Raw genomic sequence first — 8,952 nt, 5'->3', positions numbered from 1 at the left:
TGGCAACGTTGCAAGGGAAACACTACAGAAGTTGTGTTGGGGGGATGGCCTAGAGCTTTGCACACAGGCAGATAAGAGGCTTTTCCCCTGGTCCCTCTGAGCAGCGCTCTGGCTCCTGGCTCGCAGTCCAAAAAGGGGGGACATTATGTCAACCGTGGTTGGAGGCATAAACACCCTGTGGCTAATAAAGTTCAAGCTTCAGAATCCAGAACTTTCAGTAGCCCCATCCAGTTTCATACTCCAGATTCCTCTACTTAATACCATACTGTTACTTCATATTTATTCCAGAAAGCAGACCTCCTGAATTGAGAGAGCACTGGGCTCCAGGAAGCTTGGACCCCCCCCCCCCCAAGAGTAATACTGAGGAAAGAAGACAGGAAACACTAGGGTAGGAGTTCTCTGAGAAAAATTGAAAAGTGCAAACGAGGACAAGAAACAACTAAGGGATGAGCCTGGGCTTCGTTCGTGGGAGGCTCAGTTCTGATCCTTGGCACCATTGTCCCCCAAACACCACAGGAATAAACCCTGAACACAGCTGGGTGTGGGTCCTCCTGGGGGAAAAGCAAACAAAAACAAAACAAAATGCTAAAAATGACATTTTTTTGTCTTTTTTTTTTGAGTCACACCCAGTGGTGCTCAGAACTTACTGCTGGCTCTACACTCAGGAATCACTCCTGGTGGGGCTCCAAGGACCACATGGGGTGCCAAGGATCAAACCAGGGTTGGCCAAACCAAGTTCCTACCAGCTGTACTATTCGTTTTGGTCCTTGCATATGACTTTGACTTTTGAAATAGAATTGCAATCAGGATCTGACAAGACTTTCCCTCTTTGATCCCTGCAGGGTGTGGGGGGAGGTTGTCTTTCACTGCCCAATGAGGGCCCAGGGCAAGCAGAGAATCATCCTTGTGGCCCTCTCACTTGAGGGATGAATGTGCTCTGTAATCAGCTCCCTCAGTGGGACAAAGTTGAAGCACCCAGAACTACAGGGTGATGAGGAAACAGGTGCTTCCTCTTTGGAAGAGCCACCAGGCCCGCCCGTCTTCTCTCTTCTCCTGGGCAGCTGGCTCAGAACCCAGCAGGACACTTTACCGAAGGTTCCAGAAGGCAGTCAATGTCGAGAAGCCGGAAGATGTGACTTTATTTAACTCACATTGTTCTCTGCCCCCTGTGAGTCTTGGGGGGGGGGACAGAAGAAAAGGACCTTGAAGATGAGACTTTTGGGAGATGTGCCATGTAGATGCTCCCACACGGGCAGAGTTTTGTTCACATCCATGCGGCTGTGAGGTGGGTAAGCCTGGGAAGAACCAAGCAAGCACTCCTTCCATCTGGGCAGACCAGAGATGCTGCCTGGTGCCTGATGCAGCCGTGTGCAGCTGGGAGCCAGTCCTCCCCGATGGTGTGTGAGAACAGGACAACCTGTAGGATCGGCACCTCCTCACTCCTTCTCAGCCACTTCCCCAGCTGGCTTCTCCTGCAGCCCCAACCTGTGCTCTGCTAACCCAGTCTCCTGCCCACATCTGTCAGGACACGACCCTCAAGCAGGAAACAAGCCGTAAGGCCAATATGAAGGACGTCAATCTGAAGGAAGCTATGCCCTTGAGTGACCACCCTTTTCCTTTGCTGACTGTGAAGTGGAAGCAGGGGCCTGTCATTGACATCTCTACCCTTGGTGGCTCAGCCTACTCCGTAATTAATTACCTGAGAGCAACCCTTACCCATTAAGAGCCCATTTTCTTCTCAAGTCCACACAACGTGGTTCCACACAGATCAGACTGGGCCTACTTTCACAGTGACGGAAACCTGGGTATTAGTATCTTACAGGAATTGATGCTGTATCCAAACAATTGTGCATTTAGATGAAACTCTGAGAGAGGGAAGGAATGTTTCTGTACTGGACACCACAGAATGACTTTAGGGCTTAACAAAGAAAGATCTGGCCCCTTCTCTGAGCCAAAGATTTCACTTTGTTCAACTGCTTGCCTGGAAGAGTTACATTCGTTGCTACTTAATGTATGCAACATTTATTATGGAGTGTGAAGACTGTAAGGTAGTCGCCAGCCTGTGATTGCTACAGTAATGCACAGCAACTCAGAGGCATGGAAGCATCTGTTTCTCCCTGGTGCATCTGACAGGCAGCTGAGGTAGGTGGGGTGCACCTGGGCCTGACTCAGGGCTGCAGACTCATCTTCTGTACCTGTCTTTCTCCTTGGTCCCAGCAGCTCCTTGAGGTCTAGTGTTCTCACGGTCAAAACTGAAAATGCAGGGCCAGAGAAGAGTACATGGGTTTAGGTCCTTGCTTTGCATACAGCTGAGTGGGGTTTTATCCCTGGTGCCACATATGGTCCCTCAAGCAAGTCCAGAAATTTGGCCTGAGGGCCTGTCAGGCATGGCCCAACCCCCACCCCACCAAGAAAAAAGTGAGAATGCAAATGGATAAGGATCACCATAAATATGTATCTCCAACCTCCTCTTGGGTTGCAAATGGCCAATAGCCAAAGCAGCCAGGAGGCGAGCCCACAGCAAATTAAGCAGCAGATCCACTATTAAGATGTAGAAAAAGAAGTTCTGCCTCTAGTGGAAGGGAGCTGAATGCCACATGGCAACTGATTCCAAGGAGGGGAGAGAACCATAGAGCTGAGAACAATAATGGCATCCACTAGAGTATGAAGGGAGGGGTGAATGACAAAAGAAATAATATTCTTAGGGAATCTGTCTGTGTGTCAGGTGTCTACATATGCTCCAGTCTCTTCCCTGAATCCTTGCAAGAACCTGACAGTCAGCGGGGAAACGAGCCTCAAGATGGACAAGTTGGGGGAGCCCCGAGCCAGGGCTGCAGACTCTGCCACAGACACAGTGCCAGATGACAAAATCTACAGGTCTGTATCTCCTGCAATCTCGGGGGCTGTGCCCTGTGCAACCTCGGGGGCTGTGTCCTGCTTCGGAGTTACAAACTGTGAGCCAGGAGAGCAGTAAATAAGCTGTTATTTATTTTATTTTTTTTTTTAAATCTCTAGTTCTTCCACCGGGCCCAAAGCAGGGGCACTGCATTTGAAGACCTGATTGGAGTCCAGTGACCCGAGTCTTTCATCATTAAACTGTAAATTCTCTGTTCACTTATTCCCAGTGCTCTTGCAGGCACCAGAGCTAGAAGAGGGCTGTATTATTCATACAATCTCACCCTGAAATCTCCGTCTTAATGGGCTTGGGAGCCATTTTCTCATCGGATGTGACAAGTTCAGATTTTTACATTTTTTAATTACTTTCTTGCATTTGACTTGTGATGTGTAAATGCGGAAAGACAGCATGGGAGGAAATAGATAATGTTATCAGACAGTGCCCGCAGAATCCCTTCGCATCAAGCTTTTATGCAGATGAGAATGCTCTGGGGAAAAATGAGACGAAGAAGGGCAGGGCACAGCCCCAGTGTTATGTTAGTCTGTGCTGAATAAGTATTTGCTAAAAAGAAGGAATTCATCATCTAGGATTTTCCACCTGTGCCATGCAGCTGTCCCATGCTTTCAGCAATTAAACCACCCATACCCCCCCCATTAAGAGAAAAGCTCTAGCTCAGAGGGTTTTTCCCCCAACTTGTCTCTCTTCCTTCTCCATTTAGACAGTGGGTGAATTCTGATGATTCCCCTTCATCCCTCCCTGATGACTTGGGTTCATGCAGGATCATCTCTCCCCATCAATGCTAAGACTCCAAACACACACACACACACACACACACACACACACACACTTTTATGCCAGAGAACCACCTTTTGGCTATATTTTCAAATTGCAGGCCAGAGTCATGAGTAAGTCACAAAGTCAATCTAGTGACCTACAGCACATCAATATTTTTTTAAAGGGGGTGGGGTAGGAAGAAAGAAAACGAAAAAGGAAACACCCAAGGTATTGCCTACAATAAGGGTATTTTTCTTCCAACATTTTTGTTTCTATTTTATTTGGTTGATGGTCAATGCTCAGAGTAGTGATAGTTGATTTCTTTTTTTTCCTTAAGCATGAAGGTTAGAGAAGGGTGTATCCCCTCGGGAAAAGGAGAAACTTCAAATGCAGCTAAATATCATAAAGAGAATTCAAGAAGACCATCAAGAATTAAAGGCTCTCCCTGGGCAACAGTCCAGGCCACAGAGCAGTGCCAGGAGGGGCAGTTTGGGAGAAGACCTCTGATAAAAACAACCTGGAAAGGCATTCGGGTGCATGCTGCACCCTGGAGAGGAGCCGGCATCTCAACGTGAGTTGTGTACTCTGTGGAGAAGCCCACGTGCTCTCTTGAACTCGTAGCACTTTCTTGTCTCATATTTCTCTAAGCAGATTTCTCTAAATAGTATTTTACTTCATACACACAAAGTTACGGTCAGAGAAAAATGGACTTGACTTTTTACACCCTTGGAATTTCTCATTTTAAGATAGCACGTTCTCACAGCACAAATATCTGCACGCCTCTGTGCCCACCCTCTGCCCTTTGCCTCCCATCACTTCAGCTCTTTCTGATCCATGCGACCCTCCAGCATAGCAAGAAAAACAGAAAAGGAAAATAGGGAAAGTGCAACATTTTGTCCTGTTCCATCCCAATCTGCGCACACGCGCACACACAGCCTAGCCAACATAGGGCACATATGTAAATATAACCTGCAACAGGGAGATGAGTTTCCCATTCCAGCTGTGTGTCTTGCAAAGCAAAATGACCAAGATATGGGGATTTTGCAGAGACTCTTGTAGATGTGAATAAATCTCATAAAACTGGGTCAACATCCTGCAATATTTCAATCATCCTGTAGATTCCAGCTGCTTAAACTGTGGGTCACAACCCCAAGGCTTCCACTCCAGCCCTGAGCCAGACCTGGTGCCTGGCTGGGTCATCTGTCCCGGACCGAGAGCTGCTGAGTGCATTTGGATGGTTAGGCAGCATTTCCAGACTCTACCCAGGAACGGAAGGTGGTTGATGGAACATTATTTAAATGTGTGTTAAAATAGATTTCCTTATGACGTATTATCAATAGATGTCTGATTTGCATACCCAGCTTATATACCTAGATACCCTGGGGCACCCACGAACAATTTCTGGGGTGAAAAGGTGGCGGTGGGTAAGAATGCATGTGGGTCCCTGACCGCACACAAAACCGAGACCCAGAGGGAAGCAGGGCTGGGTTTCCCCTGATATCCAGAACCACCAGCGCAGCCCTAATGGCACCTTGCAAGTCAAAACAACAGAAACGGAACCAGTGACGCCATCAATCGCTATGGGAACAGTTTCTCACCCCCCACCCCCGACCCTCCGCACAATAACCTCCCACATCTTCCCCAGAGCAGCTGAGCCCACAGCCCCGCACCCAAGCTAAACCTCAGAGTGAGCCAGGGACAGTGGCGCGTGTCACTCACCTGAAGCCAGCGCACTCCCTGCAAGGCCCAGAGGACAGATGCTGCGTGCCCGAGTGGAGGTTCAGAGGAGCACGTTCCCTGAGTGCCATGGAGGGTCCCGAGGAGCGTGTCATGTCCCAGTCCACTCTCTGCAGGTCGCACCAGGACTCGCGTCCCCGAGAACCTGACAAGCCTGGCGGTCACTCCCGACCTCTATCACTGCGGCCCCCACGCCGTCGGGGAAAGTCCTCACATTGGGGTCCAGGCCTGGGGCTGCCCGATTGCCCCTCGGGGTTTCTCTGGGCCGGCCTCCTGTGCTCCTGGGCCCCGCAAGCCTGATCCGGTTCAGCCAGGTGTGCGCACTTCACCTGAGCGTGCGGCACGTGGCTGCCTAGCTCCCTGCAGGAGCAGCGCCAAAGCAGCGGTGCACTTGTGTCCACTTTCAGCCCCTCAGTCGTAAAAGCTTTCATGGTCACATGAACTGGGGGAACGCTGTGGCTGCCGCTTGAAACCTCAAGCCACTGGAGCAGAGATAGTACAGGGTTAAGGGCCTTGCTTGGCTCGCAGCCACGAAGGCTTGACTCCCTGCTCCACAGAGGGTCCCCCTGAGTACTACCAGGGGTGATCCTGGGGCTTAGTCGGGTGTGGCCCAACCTTTCCATCCCACACCCCTCCAAAATAAAACAAACAAAGCTTCAAGCCTAATCAGGACTTTGATTCTATACAGATGATAAATTCTTCGTTTTAATTTTTGGCCCACACTCAGCAGTACTCAGGAAAACTCTTGGCTCTGCACTTTTGGATCACTCCTCATAGGCTCAGGGGACCATTCGGGGTGCAGGGGATCAACCTGGTTGGCCATGTGGTTGGCAAGCATCCTACTTGCTGTACTACATCTCCCTGGCCCAAGTAAATCCAATGTTTTGTTTGTTTGTTTTCTGGAAGACAGGATAGAGCAGGATTTATCAATTTCAGTACTATTGATATCCTGGGTTGAATGATTTTTTATTTGGAGGCACTCTCAGAGGATCTTGGACTGGGGGGTAGATGGGGGTGGGGGTCGATGGGGGCTCTTCCCAGTGGTGTGAAGCAATTTAAAGCTCTGGTCTTGGGGAGGGTGGTCTTATGGTCTTGGGGGCCACCAGGGCCACCCTCAAGGATGCTCAGAGCTTGTACTCAAGCCATTGAGCTGTTCCCACCCTGCTAGGTGACCTCTGTTGGGAGGAAGGGCCATCCTGTACACAACGGGATGTTTGGAAGCTCCTCTAGCCATGACCCAGCACTGCTGGGCACCTTTCTCCTCTGGTGACAATCTAACATGTCTCCAGATACCGCCACTCCTTCCCTGGGAGGTAACTCACCTCAGTTAAGCCCCCATAGAATAAGCCTCTTGCCTTTCATGTGACCAAACCCATTCCTATCCCTGGTACCCCATATGGACCCCCACACTCCACCAGGAGTGACCCCTGAGCACAGTCACCAAGCCCACTCCCCCAAATAATAATTATTAACCCCCTCAATTAGATCTGTTATATCAAAATACCAAATAGAGAAGCTTCTTAGAAGGAGGATTCAGTCCTCTGCAGCAGCCCTGGGAGACAAGTCAGGCTCCGGGTGCCCAGGTGCCCGGGTCCCAGTCCCCAGGTAGTGAGGAAACCCCAGGTTCTCCTGGAGGAGTCCCCACCCCACCCTGATGGTCAGTCCCAGCTTGCCAGCCCAGCTAGGGCCTTCATGGACATCCATCCTCCTGCCTCTGCCGTAACTGTCCCAGCTCAGGCTACCCTGATGATCTATCCCTAAGAGAGTTCCCCCCCATCATCACAAAAGATAACCCATGACCCCAGAGTCTGCCTTTAGGGTGGGCTGTGGGGCAGAAAGAACTGGAAATGCCCCTTCTCTGCCCTCCCTTGTGAAGCGGTCTGCACTCCACTGTGACAGTAAAAGCCTTCGGTAAACTCAAGAGAGTCATTGTGCTTGTGGGTGTGATCCCAGGGTAAACAGGCAGCCAGGCTCTGGTCCCCCCGCCAAGTCAGCAGCTGGCCTGTTTTCAAAATTCAGGCAGTGGCTGCTGAGGGCAGTAGGCAGGGGGCCCGGTGGGAGGGGCCGGCATGACGATGTCATGATTTATCAAGTCTCTGGGCTAAGGGTGACCCTGAGCGGCTGTCTGAACCCCTTCCTCTGCACAGATACAGGAGGCATATTGATTGCCTTTTAAAGATCCTATGAGGAAACAAATGTCAGTGTCTAGCAGTGAGTTTGCGTTCTTTTTGCTCGGGAACTTTTAAACCAAGTCCCTCTAGTTTCCTTTTTGGCCTGCACCCATGGGTCCTGTTGTCAGATAAATTAGGGGACAAAAGTAGAAAGTTTAAAGGCAAAACAATTTCGGGAAGTTGGCCGGACAGGCGGCACCCAAGGAGGAGAGCCTGGGAGGAGTCACCAGGCACTTCAGAGGCTACAGGAGCTGCAGCCTGTGGGACGTCCCACGGCCTCAGTCACTCTACGGGGTGTTTGTGATATGCTTTTGTCTTTTGGGGGGCGGGGGGAGTGGGAGAGAAGAGTGTTTGGAATCACACTCAGCAATATTCAGAGGCTGGTGCTGGCTCTGTGCTCTGGTTCCCAGGGATTCTCAGGGAACCATGCAATGCCAGGGATCGAACCCAGGCCTCCAGCATGCAAAACCTATGCATAGGCCCTTGGAGCTCTCTCCAGTCACACTGGCCATCGTTTTTTAATATTTTTTTTTTTTTTGCTTTCTGGGTCACAGCCAGCGATGTTCAGGGGTTACTCCTGGTTCTGCACTCAGGAATTACTCCTGGCAGTGCTGGGGGTGGGGGGGGGTACTATGTGGGATGCCAGGGATTGAACAAGGGTTGGCCACATGCAAAGCAAATGCCCTACCCACTGTACTATCACTCTAGACCCTGGCTGTCTTTTCAAAAACACATTTCCCATCTATTTAACACATATATTCTCAACTTAGTAGAAATTAGCCCAGTTTATAATTTTATTTCCTGAAATCTTCACATTATTTGGCAAAGTGCATACATCATGAAAATGTTCTTTCCAGTTCAGCTCAGTCTCTGGCCATTGCCCCTCCATTCTCCTTTGCAAAGCAGAGTGAGGCCTGAGCATGGAGGGCGCCTGCCAACAAGGGAAACGGGACTTGCTGCTGAAGGCATCTGAGGCATCAAAGACAAGGAGGGAGCTGGCGCCCACAGCAAGCATGTGGGTCAAGACAGAAGTCAATGACAAAGCAAGCAGCCAGAGAACAGGACAGCGGTCTGACGATGTTCAGAGGCTCACATCCAGCCATGCCTGCCACCTCCCTGAATCCGAGCTTGTTTTCCCTGAGGACAATCTGTATAGCTCTTATGTCACTTACCATCAGGAGTCCTGAGTGACAAAATACACAAAGGAAGTTTCCTGAGGCAAGATCCAGTCATAGCAAACATCTCCCGCTGCATAAAGGTGGTCATAAAAGAGATCACTAGCCCGCCAGAGCTCTTGCACTGTGTCCTCTCAGAGAAGGGCAGAGAGATGAGGCTGCAGCAGGTCACTGGCCATCTTACAGCAAGAAGTAATAA

This window comes from Sorex fumeus, unplaced genomic scaffold, assembly GCF_029834395.1.
Source record: "Sorex fumeus unplaced genomic scaffold, SorFum_2.1 ptg000051l, whole genome shotgun sequence".
NCBI lineage: Eukaryota > Metazoa > Chordata > Mammalia > Eulipotyphla > Soricidae > Sorex > Sorex fumeus.
The sequence above is the reverse complement of the archived record's forward strand: the minus strand, read 5'-3'. Positions refer to the sequence as shown.